General features: G+C 36.4%; 1 protein-coding gene across 2 annotated transcripts in view; it reads left to right on the forward strand.

Annotated features, from left to right (window-relative positions):
* The window catches only part of ZFPM2 (zinc finger protein, FOG family member 2), a 312,872-nt gene that overhangs the window by 130,494 nt on the left and 161,152 nt on the right, over nt 1–21,226 (forward strand). The window lies entirely within an intron of this gene.

The raw sequence follows: 21,226 nt of genomic DNA on the forward strand, positions 1-21,226 counted from the left end.
ATACATGTGCCTGTACTTGAAGTCCTCACCACTGACTGCTTTCTAGTATGCATTTGCAAACACACAATTGCATGCTCGAGTATAGGTTTGCTGAATGAGCTTTGTGCAGTAAAACAACCATGCTGTCATTTTGGAAATTAATGTCAAAACCAAAACCAAAACAAACAAACAAACAAAAGAAAACAGAGTGCAAAGAATATGTAGGCAAGAGTACTGGGTGTCAGGAAGAGTCAGTAGTGCTTGGTAGCTAGTAAGAAAAGAAAAATTTTAGCAGTTTTGTGCTAACATGCTAACCTTTACTTATATTAGGTAAGAGAAAGCTTTAGCAGACTGTAGTGCCTTTCTTTCTGAGTGCAGGATTTTCTCTCCACATCAGTTTTAGATGGTATCTGTGATCAAAGGGACGTACGCTGTTCATACGCTTCCTCTGTACTTCAGAACTGGGGGTGACCTGGAGGGTGCACAAATGCCCTTGTGTGGTTGCCTGGAAACTTTGGCCCACACAAGTGTCAACTTGCTTTCATGGTTATAAAGGAAGACGGAGCCTCACAGAGAGCTTTAGTCTTAGAGAAAAAAGGTCCTTGTGTGTTTTAAAACAAGTGTCTCACCAGGAGATAATGGTAGAGCAGTGGGTTATAAATGATGTATTTTGTTCACTTCGCCTTGATAATGGCACAAGGGAAAAAAAGTTCATCGCTCTCTTATCAAAATACTGTGACATTTCTCCTTCAACTGTAAAATTTCCTATCACATTCCTCTGCTGCAACAGCAACTAAATTTACTCGATTGTAGAGACTACATAATCTCTCATCAAAAGGTGTCTTTTTTATTCTTTCTTTTCTCCCTACTTATACTTCAGGAGAAGCACCAAGGTTGCTAAAATCACTGTTTTTCCAGTGAAATAAATTTTCTTTTAAGGTGTTTATACATTAACTGGTAACTGTTAATATACTGTGCCATGCAGACTTGTACTCCCTTGGCCAAAGACAGTTTGCCATTTTCTGTTGCCATGCTTTTTTACACTGGCCACATTCATTTTTGATGATGTATTTTTAATTAAGAAAATCATAAGTGAAGGCATCTACTAATGGTTAATGGTTAAAGGCCAAAAGCATTGAAAAACAGTTGAGACCTCTGGAGTGATAACTTATTTTCAGTAAGTACAGAGTCGTGTTTGATACAACGGGTGACTTTTTTGTTCCTGTGATTAAATATCTTTTTGTAACATATCCAGCTTATGAAAATGCAGATCTGTATGTTCTCAGGGAAACATGTTCATTTAAGTTTTTGTTTGCCATCTGTCCAAAGTGTGGTTCTCAAAACGTGTCTCAACAGTTTGTACACTTGCAGTTCTCTGATGGGAATGTCTGTGTGAATGCAGTCATGCTGTTTGGGGACTGTTTCCGGCGTGCCTGTTCAAAGCCAGCTGAAGTAACTGGAAAGTGACACTGCTGGGTTTGGGATAAGTTATGCCTTTGCTTGATACAGACTACCAACGTGCTTACATGTGGTAGGCTATATTTTGTCTGCATAAGTTGGTGGGAAACAAAGGTACAACCACTATAAAACCATGGAAAATAATTGCCACATGGGACTGTAATGGTGAACATCATGAAATAAACCATTTGAATCTAAAGTATATGTTCATTTGTATTTTCAGAGTTACTACTGTAATTATGCTAAGGGTACTGAAAATTCAGTAAAGAAATTTGCCACTTTGTACACTAGATTCCCACAGTGAAAGTTCAACCATGCAACTTTTACTCACATCCCTAGTTTCTAATATTGATGTGTGAAAGATTGAAGTATGAACTAAAATGTTAACAACAACAACAACAACAACAAAAGAGTATTGCTAAAATGCAGAGTTAAATCTCAAGATAGGAACACATTGGAGGGAAAATAACAGCTTAGTGAGCATGTAGAAGGTAGCTTACAGTCCAGACTGCAGGCACAAAAATATTTTGTTTCTTCCAACAGAGCAAATATTGAAGAACTATTACAATGCTAAACTAATGATTGACTCCTTACAATGGATCCTGCTCAGAATTATAATGTTCTCAGAATTAATCTCCAAAGACATCTAGAGGATATGTGACATTCCCTGCAGGACTTGGAGCAATGTACTTCAATAACAATCTTCCATAATAAGTTGAAAAAAAAATCCACAACATTAATTATGTGAAACTACCCCAATACCAAATGACAGTGTGGATAAAATCCATATATATGTGTGAATGTGTTCTGTGCCTGGCATGTAAATGTTCCATTTCAACCAACTGCGACTTATGTATATTTTAGAGAAGAGTATTCTACGGACTGGATCATCCTTTGGGAGAAATTAAAAGCTGAGTAATACAGGGATACCAATGTTTTATGATATATATGACAGCTGGGGTTGAAACTGAGGATAAGTGAAGTTCATTTGATGTTACATACTTCTCTTTTGTAGTCACACAGCTATTGGAAATACATTGTCCTTAATCATAGTCTTTTGACGTACAAGCTTATGGATGGACTGTTTGTGAAGTGCATAACATTGTTTTCATGTTTTTCAAGACAAGGCAAGAACCATCTGTTGCATCTGAAAACCTGAAAAGGATATTTTTATGCAAACCACTTCTTTTTATTAACAGTACAACTTAGGAAAAGGTATTGTTTTAAAATTACTTTTACATTTTTATCAGTTAAAAGTGTAAAATTACATTGTAATTGACTTTTGAGTAGGAATGTGGTTGGAAATGGTTGGCATACCCAAGAAATCTTCTATTGCTTTGCACAAACACTTCTATTTTTCTGGACTAGCGGCAGTGGTGCAGTGCATTTGAATATTAATCAATAAATGTATGTTTTAAGTATTAATCTACATATGTATGCTGAGATCGGTTGGGAATTTGGTACTCACAGCATTGTGCTATGTTGAAGTAAAATTAGCAATGAGGAAAAGATATCCATTTGCTTCACAGTGTGAGCCGTAGTAAGCACATTGTTCCAAACTTTTGAAGACTACACTTTCCTCATTTTTCACAGAATCATAGAATGTCTTGGGCTGGAAAGGTCACCTAAAGATGACCTCGCTCCAGCCCCCATGCCATGTGCAGGGATATCAACTGGATCAGGTTGGCCTCATCCAACCAGGCCTTGAACACCTCCAGGGATGGTGCATCCACATCTTCTCTGGACAACTTGTGCCAGTGCCTCACCAAGGCACTTCAAGTGAAGAATTTCCTCCTAATATCTAATCTAAATTTCTCTTCTTTTAGTTTAAAACTGTTCTCCATGAGTTTAAATCCACTCTCCCCATCTGGGGGGATTCAACACAAAGTGGTAGGTTAAGGGTAGGTATTTGCTTTCCTACTTGAATCTGCCTAACTATTCTTGTTTTGCAGCAGTTGAAATTGTGGATGATCCCAAGAACATAAAAAATATGAGATGATAGAAACGCAATGCAATGCAATGCAATGCAATGCAATGAAAATGAAACCTTTGCTTCTAGAACCTCACTTCCTACATAACATCTTTACCTCTTTCTAAAACACATTTCCTGGTTTTCATAGCAAAGTACCAAATAGCTTTTTTTTTTTTTTTTAATTATTATTTATTTTTCCCCTATCTTTTGTTTTAGGTACTTATTTTTTCAATAGTTTGTAAAAAGCACATAATGGCTACAGACTGCTGGGGACACTTTTATGATGAAAAGATGAAAGGAAGGAAGATAACAAATCTTGCCAGGCAATATTTTCTTTTTTTTTTTCTGACAGGGCAATGAAATTTGTGAGTGAATATTAAAAAATAAAGATTATTTAGATTTGGATCTAGAATATTCAGTTTTTAATAAAATTTCAATCCAGTGTTATAATTTAAAAGGGTTATATTTTGAAAATATTAATGTTGAAAGGAAGAAGTGTATTTTTTAAGGATTTTGGGCTGAGTAAGGCAACTTCAAGATATTTGTTCCTACTTGAGCTGTATACAATTTTATGAGAATTTTTAGATCTATTTGCTGTCAAGAGGCAATGATTGCTGAATTGCATTTTACGTACATATTTCTGTGTCATATGCTAAAGCAACAGAGGATATTTCTTTTTTTTTAAAAAAAGAAAAGTAACAAAAACTAAGGGAGCTTAAAAAAATAATATCTGAAGGACTTGAATGCAGTACACAGTATGTTGATCAAGTACTGAGTGCACTATGTGAAATTCATGATTACTTACCTTATCTTTAATTATTATCAAGAACAAGACTCTTAAGTTCTTGACCTCTGACAAACAACGTAGTGTCCCACCAGAAATGTGCACAATTACCTTTGCCTCAGAAAAAGTTCACTTTAAAATGTAGCTAATAAATAAAACCTGCCTTCAGTCCCATGCATGGGACTAATGGTTTGTTCTTTAGAGTAGGACAGTATGTAGTTATGGAGACCTCTTCTGTGGTATAAAATAGTTCTGGGCACAAGGGAAGGGAGAGAAATTGTTAAACTAGAACCAGTGCAGGAGGGAGCCTCAGAAATAGTATGCAAATAAAGTAATAGTGGAGAAGAGCCAGGCCATTTGGATTTGCAGCTAAGCAAAGCAGGAATCTGGAGCATGGGGACCTTTTGAGGTTGGGAGACCAGAATTAAGGGGACCTTCACTGTTGCAGAAGAGGTACTAAGGGAGGAAGTAATGGTGGTTCAGTTTTATGGTCTGTGGTGCTATTGGGTCTATGGTGCTATACATGTAATGCTGAACTTTAGGATTCTCTGATACTGTCTTCATGAAAACCAAGAGAAAAGTCTAAGAAAAAAAACAGAAGACCCTTATAAAAAAATGAATGATGCTCTGTATAGTTGGAATGAATTTTTCATTGTATTGTGTAAATAAAAGTTTTGTACTTGTGAAAATAAGGTGGTTTGATACTAAGAGATGTGTTTGGTTGGAAAAACAAACAAACAAACAAACCATAAAACATCAAATAGGGTAAAAAGAGAAGAGTTCATTAAAGGAAATTGATACACAAACAGCTGTTACTCCTATGTTGCCTGTGTACACACACCCTTGAGCATGTGGACATACTCCCAAGAAAAAGGAAGGGAAAAATTAGTGGGTCCCCCAGGAAGATGTGCCTTTTTTTTTTTTTTTTCCCTTACTATACTTCCTTACATTTAATTGTAATACACAGTTATGTAGCTAGTGCATGTGTAAATAACCCATATATTCCTTTTCTTCACCCTCCCCCCACCCCTTTCTGGCTCACCTTCTCCCAGTTTTCCCAGCAGATAATCTGATTTACAGCATAATTATGTTCACTAATTAATAATGTGCAGCTCAGGAGAACGAAGATCATTTAGTATGGAAAAATTATGATGTAGAATTAAGGGTTCAGATATGTGAACATGCTATGGTGGAATAGCAAGTTCCATACGTTGTCTAACTGTTGGTAACTGTCCATTAATGCACTTTAGTTCATAAATTCAGAGTGATTTGACTCAGTCTTTTGAGCAGCATTAATTTAACCACCCTCTGTTTTCCCTTCTACAAGCTACAAGCCTTGAATGCAGCACACTTCTGTGTTCAGGGCCTTTAGCAACAAGACTTAAAGCCTCTGAAATGTCATTATGCACAAGAGGTCGGCAGGATGGGGGAGTTAAAATACTTGGTAGCAACATTTCTTCATTGGGAAGCAAAGGCCAACACAGCAGCTTAAACCCTAGAGACCTCGGGCAGAACCCTAGAAAGTGGACTTTTATTAGCAACTGCTCTTGGTGGGTGAGTTGTGTCAAGGACCTCCTGAATGGTCTTGGTGTAGTCACTATGACTATAAACATATGTGAAAGGAGAGAAGCAAGTAGTATAAAAGTCATAATGACTGGAATTTGTTGTAATTTCTTCTTTTAAAATATTTCCACGTGTTGAATGCTGAGTTCTTGCACAATAAAGTGAATCAGAGCAAATACATTATTGATTATGTTACTGTAAATCATTTGCAGGTGAGAGATACTTTGTATTATTACTTGTGCAGAGTCCAACACTCATGAGATAAAGGCCAAATTGGAATTTCACTTGATGGAGTCCTGCACATCAGATAATCTTCTATCTGGGGCTGCCAGTAGTGCAGCAGAAATGCCCAAATGGCATTAGGTAGAAAACTGACAGCAGCCTGCATTTCTGGAACCAGACAACATGAATCAGGTAATCATTTGCATATATGTATATGTACAATGTCACATTCTGGTGTTGAATGCAGATAATGTGGCTTTTGTATTTATGGGAATTGATCTTTTTCCCCTTATTCTATTTCACAGACCTAGTGCACAGGAACAGTCAAGCATTCATAAACAGGCATTGAAGATTTTCAGGTATGTGTTGTTGAATGCATGAATCATAAGACTAAATGTAACAGGGACTTTTCAGATTTTTATGTTGTCTCTAGAATTCCCATTGCCTTAGCATTGCTCTCCATTATAAATATAGATTTTTTTTCATTCTCATTTGAACTTCTGCAAACATTTGAAGGGTGTCTCCCATAAAAACAGAAACCAAAGGAAAAAAAATTAAGGGGACAAGGACAACTGTGAAGAGTTATCCTCAACTTATTCATTGTACATGTTTTTGTATCATTAAAATGACTATGATACAGCAACTGGCAGATTATGACTTCCCTTAGCTTCAAGCAGATAGTGCCAAGAAACCGAACAGAGACATGATATACTGAGTCTAATTTGTCATTCTGGTTTTCTGCTTATGAAGCCTGAAACAGTGAAGTGTGCAGGTTGAAATAGTGATCAAATCCACTGTTTCTAGAGGGTGGCTTTCAGGTTTAGTGGAATAGAGTGAGAATGACAGAGCTGTTGTCAGTGGCTGTTAAGCTGTTGGCATTCCAAACTACTGGAGAAACATACAGAAAACAAACAAACAACAACAACAACAGAAAAAAAAAAAAAAAAAAAAAGCCATTCATCTTTTCTGTGCATAAAACACAAACTTTCTTTCAGAAAGTTTTGGTAAAATAAAATCAGAAAATCAGTGATCTGAAAATATATAGCCTTGAAAATTTTATATTTTCAATATATGCTCACTTCCAAAACAAATCTTTCAGTTGAAATAGAACTTTAAACAGGGCAGTTATATCCTCCACCTCTTCCATCCCACTGTCATGGTATATGAGTGGTTCTCATTGTAAGGGTTGAAATGTTCTGCTGTAGTGAATGGTCTGTGTGTATTGGAAATAACCACTGATTTCCTCTGTTTATTTTTTGTTTTTCAGAGCCCACAATTTGTCATCCTGAAATATTCCAGAGAAAATCACTGCAGAATTTCTCATTCTTCATTACTTTCTTTTTTAAAAAAGAACAGTAACTTTTAGAATTTATTTCTGCATATTCAAAAATGCTTTTGAAAATATGTTTGTGCAAAGAGGGAAGTAACTGCAGAGATTAATTTCAGACACCTCAGTTTCAACGGAAATCGAAAAATGATTGAGAGAAGGTTAAGTGGTAATGGGGTGAACATTCTTGAGAAACATTGCAAAATTACGCTGAACCATCACATTGAACATGCAGGGTCTAATCTGAAACCTGCTGAGGTCAATTAAAATCTTGATATTAATTTTCTCAGGTTTCAGATTAACCTCATCTTTATTTTCTAGAATTATATTATGATGGATTGTTTTTTTTTTTTTTTTTTTTTTTAATTTTTATCCTCAGGCTTACATGCTTCTGTCTTCACGCTTCTTGTAAGTCTCCCAGTAATGCTAGTTTTAATTTGGTGTTCAAAATCTGTTCCTCCCTGTTAGAAATACATTTATAATACAAATAGAAGCTGGAAAATAGTTATCTGAAGGTGGTGTTCTTATTCAAAATGTTCTTTCCAAAATGCTAAGTGTTGTCTGATGGAAATATTTAATAGTTTGACTCTAAATTATTTATATAAACTTCCTTTATTAAATGAAATTGCAAAACTGTTTGGTGTGATAGTCTGTAATCATTTACTTGAATTATCCATTCTTGTAGACTTTTTTCCATTGTTTCAACCTCTATTTTCTCTAATCTTTAAAAACTCTGCATCTGTATTTTGGATGCCAGATTATTTTAGGCTGTGTGCATAAGAAAATACTAATTAGTCTAGTGATGTGGCACATCATTACAATGAGTTATTCGTGCTATGTATAGATGCAGGTTTAATACTGATTGACTACTAATATAATGGCTATGACTACATTCTAACAATGGTACAATTGTATCTGTACATGTTCCCCCCAAAACTAGGAATCTCAGATGCCGTGTTTCCACACAAATCCACAAAGTAATGAAATATAGCAGACTGGGGATAAGTTATGGGTATGTTTTTTTGTTGTTGTTTGTTTGTTTGTTTGTTTTCCCATAGTATATCTGGCAAGATTGTTCTGAATTGAATGAATAAATTAAGACTGGTTTTAGCCCTCAAATTTCATGTACTTAGATGTCTGTAGATGATGGAGATATTGTTTCAGGGAGCAGGATTCTCACTATGCCATCTCCCAGTTGATGACATCCGTATCCTTTAGACACTAAAAGGAAAATCACAACAAAAGAATCACTCTTTTTCAAGCTCTGTCTATACAGGTAATGTTAATGTGTCAGGAAAATGTGTGGCAAAAGCACAGTTGTGGTATATTATTGCTAAACTTGGAGTAAACAAAGGTATATGAACAATGCCAAAAACTAAAGGGAAAACTTTATATTAGTGTCTCCAGGTAGCTGTCATCCCTTAAAGTACAACTGGCCACCTGCCCCTGGGGTTAATTTTGGCAATTTAGAAATAGCAAATTTGAAATGTTTGGAATAATTGCACTAAGAATCGTTTGCTACTAGCATTTCAATATTTTTTCTATACAATAATCATCTATTTAATCAAATTACAGGGGAAAACATTGTCTGCCTGTCTACCTGTGTCCAGAAGAGTTTTTGTAACCCGTTCTTATATGGTTCTTGTTCATTGTTCAGATTGTCATGTTATTTTGTAACCATGGAGAACAGGGAGGGATGCCTGTTGGTTGAATTTAGATTTCTCCGGCTGAGTGCAAACCAATTTTTGAGAAAAATGAGAAAACATTTCTTAATGTAAATTGTACTGTCACTCCCTTATATCATCAGTGCAAAATGGATTTCTTTCCAGATCATCTGAACTGTATAATTAGCATATTGTTAAAGCATAGGTTCGAAAGTGCAAAATTGTATACATTTTTAGTGACTAAAGATAAATGCAATTACATCAAAGCAACAGATTTATATGATGGGTTGGTCAAATAATAAAACTGAAAAAATGTGTGTAGAACTGTGTCATTTTCTAACAACCTTACCACCATTTTCTCTTAAAATTATTCTTTGAACTTTTTTTTTATTTTAATCTTGCCTGTGTTTTGAAAAGGAGTAGTTGAAGAGAAATGTGAATAGAGATTGGTCCCTGAATGGTATGGCCCTTCCAAATAGGGTGAGTCATTTTTGGGAGAGGGCAGCATTTTGAATCAGTTGTCAATCCCACATATAATGCATCTGATTTTGGTGCTGTGCTCCTTTTTAACTTTTCAAAGAATCTCTTAAGCACTATTTTTTTATTCATGTTCTCCTACTGTTTTGGTTTACAAAGATAAGGGCTAATTTGATGTAAATCATATGGCAATCACAATTTGCTTTCCATTGCTATTTTCTTAATGGTTTGTATGCTTTAGATTTCAGAATTATCCATATGCTATATTGCTCAATAACATTTTAAAGAAACAACATGGTTGCTGTTTTTAATTCATTTATCTTGCCTGTGTATTTAGAGTATGTATAAAATGTAACTTCTCCCTCATGTCACCAAAAGTTATTGCACTCTTGAGTTCATGAATTCAAGAAACATGACATAATAGACTAGCAAATATGGCCTTGTGTCTTCTGATGATGATCCAAATCCATCCACTTATCTTGATCTGCCTATATTGTTAACAACATGGGGTGTCACACAACAAATTTTTCATTTTAACTGTTCTTTATGTACAGTGCAGCGTGGAATTTACTTTTTATTGCCTTTCAGAGGGAAGTATCATACCTCTCAGTGAAATAATGGTTTTGTCAGACACCGGTATCTTTATTGTGTACTGCTTTTAAATTCTACACTATTTATACCAAGCTCTCTTGGCTTAGGACAGGTGAGATGCGATACCTCCATTTCTCCACGAGAAAACTTAAAGCTTTATGGATACAGAATTGTATTGTTGATAGATAATTGTAAGTTCTGTGATACAGGTTACATAGAGAATTGCTTTATTTTTACAAGTGCTCTATGAATGTGCATAATGTTAACAGCTACTAGGAATGACTGCTGAACCTAAAGCTTGTACTCACAATCTTAATATTGATTTGTGTGCCTCTCCCTACCATAATTACACTAGTTACAAAGTGTAGACATTGATTTGCTGTTAGAGGTTTTATTACATTTGTTCATGACAGGAAGCAACAGCAGTAATTTTATTGCATGCACTGCTGATGGTTCTGTTGTCAGGAGGTGTCTAAATGGATGATTGTGAAAAAAGTCACAGAATGATGCGTGATTGTAAAACTCACAGGATCAGAGGAGGATCTATACTAGGAAGCAAATAGGTGATGTATTTGTCCTGGAATGACACTGAAGAGTGAGCTGCCACTCAAATTATCTAAATATTTGTACCAAGATGGCAATAGATTAGGAAAGGAGACCTGTGTATGCTTCAGTGGCAGATAAGTGTTTTGTGGAGTGAATGGTTTTCTTTTTTGTGTGTTACTTGTGATATTTTGGAACAATTGCACTCCCTGTATTTCAAAGGGTATAATTTGCTATTTTCTGAGGGTATCTAAGTGATAAAAAGAACAAATATTTTCCTATATAAATACAATTATTGGCCATAATTATTTCAAGACTGAAAACGTATTGTTTTTGTATAATTTAGATGAATCCCGAAATTAAATGAAAGCAATGACCTCAAACTTCAAATATTATATATGAAAGTAGTCCTCTTTCTTTCTGGCTGTCTTTCCACTTTATTCAGAGGATAGGGTGACTGAGCTTTGTTTAGCTAATCTCAGAAATGATACAAAGTATATATCAGAAACATAATCAAAGCCCCCTTGCAAGCCTCCTTGCCAGAGACAAAAGAGATGCAGCACACTTGAAAAGGGCATACCTTTCAGAATGCCAAGATACGTTATTTTTTAATGTGTGTCTTCACAGTATCACCTACAAGCTGTTGGTTTCTATCAACACGGAGTTCCTTTTTTCCTAGATACTATGCTTTATAGATACATAAAAACATGTGAGTATGCATACATATCTATCTATCTACCTATCTATAATGTGTATCTGTATATCAATGTCAGTGTTCTTTACTTTTTTGTGTGTTTGTATATGTATACATGCAAACACAGTTATAGTTCCTGCTCTTGATAGCTTGCTGTCTAAAGAAACAGGTCAATAAAAGGTGAGAGAAAAGAAGCGTTGCTACTTCCAGAGTTACGGGCAGATTATAAGTGATTTTGGAGGTCCTGTAGGGTGTAGGCTTAGATCCAATTTACAAAACCCAGACCTTTCAAGATTAACACTGGTCTTCCCTAAAACATACTTGTATTTACTTCATTTGATAGTTTCTTAAAAGTTTTTTTTTTTTTTTTTTTTTTTTTTTTTTGTGATGTGTGACAAAGTACTACATGGTAGTGAGCAGAAACTTGAGTTATACACATTTCTTTGGTACTGCCTTTTGAATATGTTTCTCTCTCATTTTAGTGTTTTTTAATGGTTGCTAAAAGGAGAAGACATCATAAGCATTGAAAAAATTCCTAAACATGCCACGGCCATCTTTGGCAGAGTCAAAGACTTTTTAAGCTGCTTATGTTTATTTATAATTATATATATATTCTCACGTATGAGAGCACTCAGTCCTTCTTGGGAATCATTAGTGTTCAAAATTCAGTCTTCATTTAATCTTTCTGTTAGGATGTATCTTTAGTTTATTTCAATTTTATTATTCTTTGTGTAATCCAGACAGTGTGAATGACAGTTTAAGGAAATATGGTGAAATACGGTCCCTGTCTTCTTGGAGCCTGCAGCTTCATTCAGAGGCAGTACCTCAGGGTTTGCTGGCAGTACCTGGAGGTAGTTTAGGAATGTTTTCGTGGTGGTTGAATAGAGACTTCAAAGCTGGTATCTGTTCTGAAAAAAAAAAAAAAAAAGGGCAAAAAAAAAAAAGCTTTCAGAGGAGAGAAATATGCATTTATAACAAGGGCAGCTGACTAAAAAGCAAAAAGAAATATTTTTCTGTCTATTATTAGGCTTGTATTCATGGTCAAAAGTTCAGACTTTTTATTTCTGAATGAGAACTTCTCCCTAGCTGTTACTTCATCATTTAGCTTTGGCTTTCTGTAACATTATCCTCATGGACATCTATTTTCACAGCTGGATGTGGGTGCTATTGCAGAAATCATTCAGGCAGTAGTTCTTCTGACTCCTGGTGGTGGTCAGGTCATTGAGGAGATTCTGTTTCTGGAATGGAAGATAAGGTCTTTTGTGTTGTGTATTGACTGTTTAAAGCATAAGGTATACAGAGGTGAAAGGAAAAGAAATAATAATAAACTTATGTAGTATCAAAGATGGTAGTAACCCAGCTATTGCTGAGTCTGCCCCATATGTTGGGTATGTACACACTGAGTCTTAAATGTTTGTGTGTGTGTGTTTAATGGTCTGCTTTGGAGCATCCATGATCTCTGATTAGAGTATGGTCAAGGGGATGGAAAAGTTCAGACTCAGCATGGTATTTGGTGACTGAGACAAGATATAGTTGTCAGTCAAAAGACTGTCTGTCTCTGAGTTACATTTGGAAAGAAGCAGCTTTTGGGAATCCAAAGGGGCAGATTTGGCTTGGCTGGCAAAAGTTCTCAGATCAATAGGAGAAGACAGAAAGCTAGAAACCAGTCATGGAAAGGAAAGAGTATGCAACTTACTCTTCCTGTTTTTCTGACATTTACATCTGGATATATTTGGAGGCAATCACTGGGAACTTGGATTGTGCTTGCTGCTCATATAAAGGGGAGCAGTGGGGCCACAGAAGGTGACAGGGAGAGGGCAGGTGGCAGATGAACTGGACAAGGGGCAGGCAGCAGGATGTGAAATGGCTTTACACTGAGGTCCTGCAATCTTCCAGAGAGTGGTTCAAGGCTCAGGGGGGTTGTGTTGAGGTTCAAGCTTCTTCCACTGTTGTAAGGCCTGATTTTGAAATGTCTAACTTCACCCTTGGATATGTTAAAGTGGGATTTATTTGTCTAGATTTTTCTTTAAGTTGACATGTAGTATAGCCTGCTAATATAATTTATTAACTGAGATTAAAATATATTGAAAAAAAAGAAAAGAAAAAACACCTAGTAGAGTAAAACTGTCCTTCTTCAGGAGTCCTTGTACAGCAAATTTTCCTATCAGAAAAGAATAGTTAAGTTCAAAGGTATCTATGTACATCGAAATAATAGTCATGGCTAAAATAGAATTTTTCTCTTCATTTGAGAAGAGAAATCTTTGGGTTAATGCATGTGATTTTTTTTTTATTATTATTGGGGAGGAAGAGAAGGAGCAGATATATTTTAGGGAAGTTCTTACGGTACTATATTTCATTTTCTAAACTGCCAATTTTATCAGCAAGAAAATGAAGATGTCAACTTGCAGCCTTTACAATGTGATTCTTTCCTGTGTACTTGAGTCATTTAACTCAATATACTTAATACTTAATAGCAGTTTCTATTTCTTAGATTCTTATATTATTTCACCATTAAAGGATAATATAAATTGACATTATTTTTAAAAATCATAGTATTGAGGCAGTTTTAATGCTTCAGAGACAAAATAATTCTGTAGCCCAGATATATTCTGAGTTATAATTCTTTTGATCTCTGTTGACAATTACTATTTAGTGGCTGTATCTTGCCAGAAATACTTTCCTCTTTCCTCAAAATGATAAGTGTCTTGTATGTGCTCTGTGATGTTTCCAGAAGCAGAGATTGCAGCTCTTAGGGCTCCTAATTCTGCTGCCAGCATTGACTTACTCTGAGACACTAAATAACTTATTTAAGCTGAAATTTTCATAAAGGCCATAGAGGAAATGGGCATGTTTTCACTCACTGCATACAGAGATAAAATCTAGGCATTAAAGAGTCAGACTAGGGAGATCATGCTCCAGCAGAATGATGTGGCACCAGCTATGTGCTCCTGCCCTGGGGGAGACCACCACACCGGTCTGTTCCCCAAGCTCCCCAGTTGCTGCCTCTGCCCAAGCAGCAATGGGGTGTCCAAAGCCCGCATTCCAAAAAGTGGAAGGTCATAAGGCAAAATCATTTGGGATATGCTTTGCACACATGATGCCCCTGGTACTTATTCATATGAAGGTCAAGATCATTCTTGTAGAGAAGGCTGCCTCAAGGCCAATATTCTACTTAAGTCCTATGTAAGCCTCAGAGTAGGATTTAGGTAGTGCATAGGACTTGTGCTCTATCTCTGTTCAAGGGTTATTTCACTCATAGCTATATAGTCTGCCTTATAAATGGGCATCACTCCTTATATCAGCTTCAGAGTCTCAGCTATGGTAAGATATAGCTGCATGTGAAAGCAGTGTGATAGTCCAGACTGAGGCACTGAAGGAGCAAGTGAGGGTACTCTGGTCCGTGTCCAAAAATAGCAGTCATTCCCTGTCTGGCAACAGTGGTAAAAAGCTGTGTTGGTCACTGCTGGTACTTGATCATAGAAGATGTAGATAAGCACATAACTCATGAGTGCTGGAGCAGTGCAGAGCCATGTGTCTGTTATGCATGGCCATCCCCAGCAAGTGCGAAGAAATGATTAATTTGAATCTTGATATTGTACATTTTAGTTATACTACATTTATCTCTATTTATAATAATTTTACTTTTCATATAAATTGTAATTATAATGGATGGAACTATATATTGCATGCATGCACTGGAGCATGGCATTCAATCTCCCTTTGTCCCAGCCCCCCTTTCTCCTTCCTAATCTCAACAGTAACTAGATCTTTTGGATTGTCACACTGAACACTGATATATTAAAGTCTTTGTTGAGATTTTTATTTTTTTCTTAGTACTCTCCTCCTTTCATAAATTTGTTGTGAACATTGAAAGGAAATAGGGAAACCATGTTAAGGCATTTTCTTCTGTAAGACATTTAAGGAGTCTGACTTACAAACTCTGAGCTAGAAATCAGCATCCAAGCAGTGGTTTCATAGCTCTGAGCATGCATATCTGGTAGAAAGCAAATAAGTTCATCTGCTGTTACACAAATGAGAGATGGAAATAGATCCTTCTATCTGGAAGCATAAGTACTGTAAACTGAGAAGACACCGCAGATACAGTCACAGATGATCTCACTGCTCTTGCTTCTACAGTTAAAGAGAATACTTCCCAAAACATTTTTGTTCATTTAATATATTTCATGATGTCAATGTTAGTGCAGCAGTGTTCACGTTAAGTTAACTTTAGTAGCTTTCTGCATTTACTAAGAACACAAGCTACCTGGGTATTTGTTACTTTTTCCAAGTAAAAAATAAATTAGAATATCAAAAATATGATATTATTTTATTTAAATGTCATATGTACAAATAATATTGTTCAGACCTAAAAGAAAAAGGTGGCATCTTTCAGCTAAAAGGATTCCATATTTTCCTAGGGAAGAACTGATGTAGGTGATTATGAAATGTTTAATATTCTGCTTGCAGAATAGCTTCTCTTTAAAAGGCTTCCAGCTGAGTTAAAAAAGCATTATTTTTAATTTTGTCCACTTTGTATTGTTTTACATAAAATGCTCCATATAACTCTTACTGTATTTTACCTATATGAAGCAACTGATAAAACAGACAGACTCAAATTTCAGGACTGAAATGTCTTTGCATATATCGGGGGAGAATCCGCACACAAAGGAACATTTATCAGGGGCGGCTCTTCCTCTGCTGAGAAAGGGAGCAAACCCAAGAGTCCAGAAACAGATGATGATCTTATCGAGAAAACCCTCTTCAGTAATATCATCAGCCTGCTCTTGCCAAGTCTGGCATTTCTGTATCATGTGTATTTGTGATGGAGAGAGAGGGAGCGAAGCTACGTGTAACTGGGATAAAGTGCCTACTCAATCCACCGGGTCTGCACAGTGTTATAATATAATTGGGAATCCTTTTTGCCAGTATAGAGTGTCCATGTGAGAATGGAGTGTGCGGTATTCCTCTCGCAGAAAACTGCAGAAAATCAGCTACATTGATTGCTTTTGTTTTTTGGTTTTGTTGTATTTTTGTAAATATTTCTACTCCCATTTTTCCTTAGCGCACACAGTGAATTAAAAAAAAAAAAAAAAAACTCTTCAGCTTTGCATCCTAGATGTGAAGATGGATAGTTATTCAGAAATACAAAAATAATATTTTTTTCCTTCTTACATGAGATTTAGACTTTGAAAACAGAGGTGGGAATTGCTCTTGCAGTGGAGCAGACTCAAAGCTAAACCTAGTTACCTCTGATTTCATTTTAGGGTCAGGATTTCGCCACGATGGCCTTTTTTTTTTTTTTTTTTTCCATTGAAAAATCTGAAATTTAACTTGCAGCTGTTTGCATCCAGAGCTGAAGAAACCTGAGCATGTTGTAGTTATCTGAATAGATTCCTTGTTGTATTGTCTCATTATGTGGGATTAGAGCACTGTTCATTGCATGTCTATGTCACAGTGGAGTAGGATAGAGAACCATCCATAAATCAGAATGTACCTCAAACTTTCATTCAAACTTTCATATTTTTTTTTTTTTAATTTTTTAAGATGATTGAAAAGATAAAAGGATCTTTTCTTCTTTACCAGTTGCCCCTTTGGCTCTAGCCTTCTGTAGTTATGGCCCTAGTATTCTCCTGGGTGCAGTCACCCTCTTTCCAATTTCTTGAGCACAAGGCAGCCACAAATTTAGGGACATGGCAATGTATCTGTTGTGGTCAGTAGCTGGAAGAGTGAGCAAACACTGCCTTTTCTTTGGGATTCTGTCAGGGAAACAGAACTCAGTGTGTCAGCATATGGAAGCGCATATAACAGGCTGCATTAATGTTGCCTGTCTGTAGACTAGATGCTGATATTAACAGAATATTTTTCATATTTGAAGGAATTTGCTGAGAAACTGGAATGAACTGTAGACTTGGAAACAAGTGAACAAATCATTGACATTTCTTAGGATATATTGTGTAAATATCTTTAACTTGCTTGTCTTTTTCACTTCCTCCCTTGAATAGGTTTCTATGTTTAGCAAATCAGCCCAAGTAAAGAAAAAGTCTATACAGCTGTGTAAGACTGTTCCACTAAGTAGCTAAGCAGACTCTAGCAGCAGTGTTCTTCATGTATTCCTTCCTAACTAACAAGAAGAAAACAGTACTTTTTGAAATAGTTCAGCTTAAGCCTTGAAAACAATTTTCATGACATATTTGATGGACAATTATTTTGTGGGTTTCTACAAACTATACCTTTAGTAGTTATTCAATTTCTCTGCTGTTTAGCATTTCTTTAATTAACAGTGCTGGCACCCTGAAATTCGGAAGTTGCATTGTCATTTCAAATTGATATATTCACCGCTGTAGGTCTGTGCTTTTTAACCTGAAATGAGATCTTGTGTTCCTGCTAAATTCCATGCATTATAGGAGTGTGAGGTGCTACAGGAATGCAAGACTGTTTCTTTTGTATTGGATTTACATAAGCATGTAAAGAAATTAAAAATATAGTACAAAAATTTATTTTTGAAGTGTCAGTACATACACTTCTTTTGAAACTGTGGTCTCTGAAAACTGTGCCTGTGCTGTGAGGTATAATGCACCTTCACATCTCTGAGTTTAACTCTGCATTGCAGTTGGGAATCTGGAACAGCTTTTATACCTACACCTACCGTCCCTGTAAAAAAGCTGGAGTACTGTGTCAGTGTGGTGGTATTAGCCAGAGCCTAGTGTGTATTAAATAATCAGTAATGAAACTTTGTCTCAGAAAAAAAAAAATATATATATAAAAAAATAATGTTGCCTGCATTAAACTATTATTATCTGGCTACTTGCAGGTAAAGAATTGTTTAGACATTTGATAGACTAGTTTTCAGGCCTGGAAGTATGTATGTGTTTGCTCACTCCTGCAAGGCTTCTGCCTCTTTCTGTTTCCTGAATATCGTCTGTTCCCATGTCTTCAGGCTGAGTCTTTGTATCCTGGCTGAGTCTTCAGGCTGAGTCTTTTGTATACAACTTGAAACTTCAAATGGTTCCTTCCTTACACTCCCCCTCTCTTGATTTTTAGTTTTGTTGTTGTTGTTGTTGCCTTTTTTTTTTTCATCTTTCCATGCTCTTTTATTTTTTTTTCTGAATATCTTTGTCTATTCTTTCCCTACCCTCACTTGCAAAATGTTCTTTCCTTCCCTTTATTGTCCATTGTGGGACAGTGTGGTTGAAGATAAGGATAGCACCTGCAATCTCTGCCATTTGCACTACTAGCAGCAGGTAGGAGAGAGAAAGAAACTACTTCCGACTTTCAAGACCCTAAAGACAGGTAGTGTCTTTAGGTTTTTGTTACAGAGGATGGAGAAGCTTCTTCATTTATCAGCCTTACCTAGAGTACACAGCTGCCCTGTGGCAGCACTGGCAAGGTGGAACAATGTTAGGCAGCTCAGTTAGGAATGAAGCAGCAGGTGGCAACTTCTGCTTTATGTTTACTATCTGGACCTAATTCTAAGTATAGGCAAAGGTTGCTTAGAGAGGTGGGTTATAGCCGTGGGTTATCCTTGTGTCTGAACCACACACAACCATTATTCTAAAATGTCTTGTTGACCTTACTCCTTAGAATGGATGGGACCAGGGAGGAATGGGGTTGGGGAGGAATTTATGTGGAGTTCCAGTGACATCAGAGAAAGGAAGAAGGCTGCTCAGTTCAGAAGCCCTTCACTGGAGACAGCAACAGCTGAATAGCAACCCTCCCTCCAGGATGACTCTCCAGAGCTGTTTTCTCAGCTTCCCTTTCCTTCCATCCTTCTTCCTTAAAAGTGGCCTGGCCCTATTTTCTCTTCTTCGGGGCAGCAAAATTCAAAATTCAATTTTACCTTTTTTTTTTTTTTTAAAAAAAAAAAAAACCAAGTCCCTGCAAATGTTTTTTTTTTAGTGCAAAGGAAACAAAAACTTCTTTCCAAGATTGATTGTAATTTAGTCTGTTACTCTTTGGACTCTAGTGTGAATTTGTCTCATGGGTATGTGAGTCTTTATAGTAAGATAGTTACAGCACTTGCATCCCACAGTAGACTTGTGATGCAAAATAGATTTTATCCTGAAACCTCACAGATCTTCTCATTTCAGAGTGAGTGTGCTGGAAACTGGGTGCAGTGCTACCAGCTGTGGAGAGATGTGAGCTCACACTCACCATGGGCTGAATTAGATAAAAGGATGTATTAAATCCCTGACAAGCAAACATGGTGATGTTAGATGGTTGGCCATTTTCAAAACACAGCCATGTGAATTGCTGTTTTAGCCAACTCTCTTCCACAATAGTAGTGGCAGCTTTCCAGTCAATGCTGGAAGTGGATGCAATATTCATTCATTCATTCATACATTCATTCAAGAAGTGCCATGGCTTAGCACATTTTGGGTTATTGCTTCAGATTCTCAGTTACTTGTTTTAGAGTTTTGGGCTGTTGAATGTGTTCTATGGAAAGGGAATATTTATGTTTTGCCACCTCCATTATGTTATCTTTTCCAGTGCAATTACAAGCTAATTCAAAGCTCTTTGTGTTAGGCTAATAGCTCCTGGTTCTCTGCTGTCAACCAGTGCCTCTTTGTGCACTTCTAATGCTGCTTGCCAGTTCTCCTACCACTTACCTATGAAGCACATTATTTTTTCCAGAGTAGAGTCTCATCATAGGCAAATCATTAATGGAACATCAAAAAGATCCCATCTGTGAGAGTTACATATGGCTAAAATCACAATTATCAAAAGTCTCTCTCTCTTTTTTTTTTTTTCCCCCATTCTTATCCACACAATAAATGTAGTTGTCAGCAGGATAAGTTCACGCATCGGATAAGGTCACAATTTCATTTAGTGACAACTTCCAACAGCGTGAACTTGCAAGGTTCGATTTATTAAAGAGTCAGAAAGGATAAGATCACTGCATGGCCAGCCTGATTTATCAGGGTTTGACTGGAGTACTTGAATAGAGAATGCCATATTTCAAGTTTATGTTCAAAACTGTAGTTTAGTGTGTGTTATGTCTCAGAGACTTGAAAATTGAGGGAGGAGAATTTAGAGGAGGTATCTCAATAATGCAGTTTATGTCTGCCAAGCAAGCATATGAGCATTTCATATCAGAAATACCTTGTTAAGACCCCTGTGAGTAGAAATGGGATAGTTTTCCACTCTGTGAACTGCTGTGTGCAAAAATACACATATTAGTTTGTTCCAGTATTAATTGCAGATTCTTCCTGTGCGCACAGCAAGGCAGGCAGATCGTGGGATCTGAGCTGGGCCATGCTTAAAAAGTTCTGAGAGTGTTTTTCACTCCCTCACTAAGACTTCAGAGCAGTCCTTGTTTGAAATTGCAACATATACAATTTCTCTGCAGTGCAAAAACATTCATTAACACAGCCAGGTGGCTATGCATAGGAAATATGCAAAGATAGAACCATTTGCTGGTGGAAATTGGTAGAGGCCCATGACGTCAAATAACCAATCTCTAATTATACCAGAAAGAGAGATTTCTCTTTCTTTTTAACTGGTACCGCTTAGAGAGATATTCCTGATAAAACAAAACAAAACCAAACAAACAAAAAATCTACTACTGCTAAAGCCATCAGTGACTTGGTTAGAAATGTTAAACATTTATAAAACTGGATAAATTTATTTCTGAATAAAGTACTTCCCTTTTTCTCCCCTAAACTTAGCTGATCATTCACCTTCAGACTCCTTTGTTTCTTCTTCCAGAATGTAGGCAGATGGATGAGAGCCAGAATGGTTTTGTTCAGAATGCTATTTATAGTTGAATTATTCTGGTATTCAAACTGTGGTCAAATCTTGTTAAGGGCCAAAAGCTGATGTTGGGTTCATCCACATGACACATGGACTGTTTAAAATGATCCTAATTTTGCTTTAAAAGAAGACAAAGTTGGCTCCTCTACCTTCTGTTTTATGCAAGCCTTTTGTGTCTTCCCTAAGACAATATGTATACGTA

The sequence above is a fragment of the Oxyura jamaicensis genome, chromosome 2 (assembly GCF_011077185.1).
Source record: "Oxyura jamaicensis isolate SHBP4307 breed ruddy duck chromosome 2, BPBGC_Ojam_1.0, whole genome shotgun sequence".
In the NCBI taxonomy this organism is placed as follows: Eukaryota; Metazoa; Chordata; class Aves; order Anseriformes; family Anatidae; genus Oxyura; species Oxyura jamaicensis.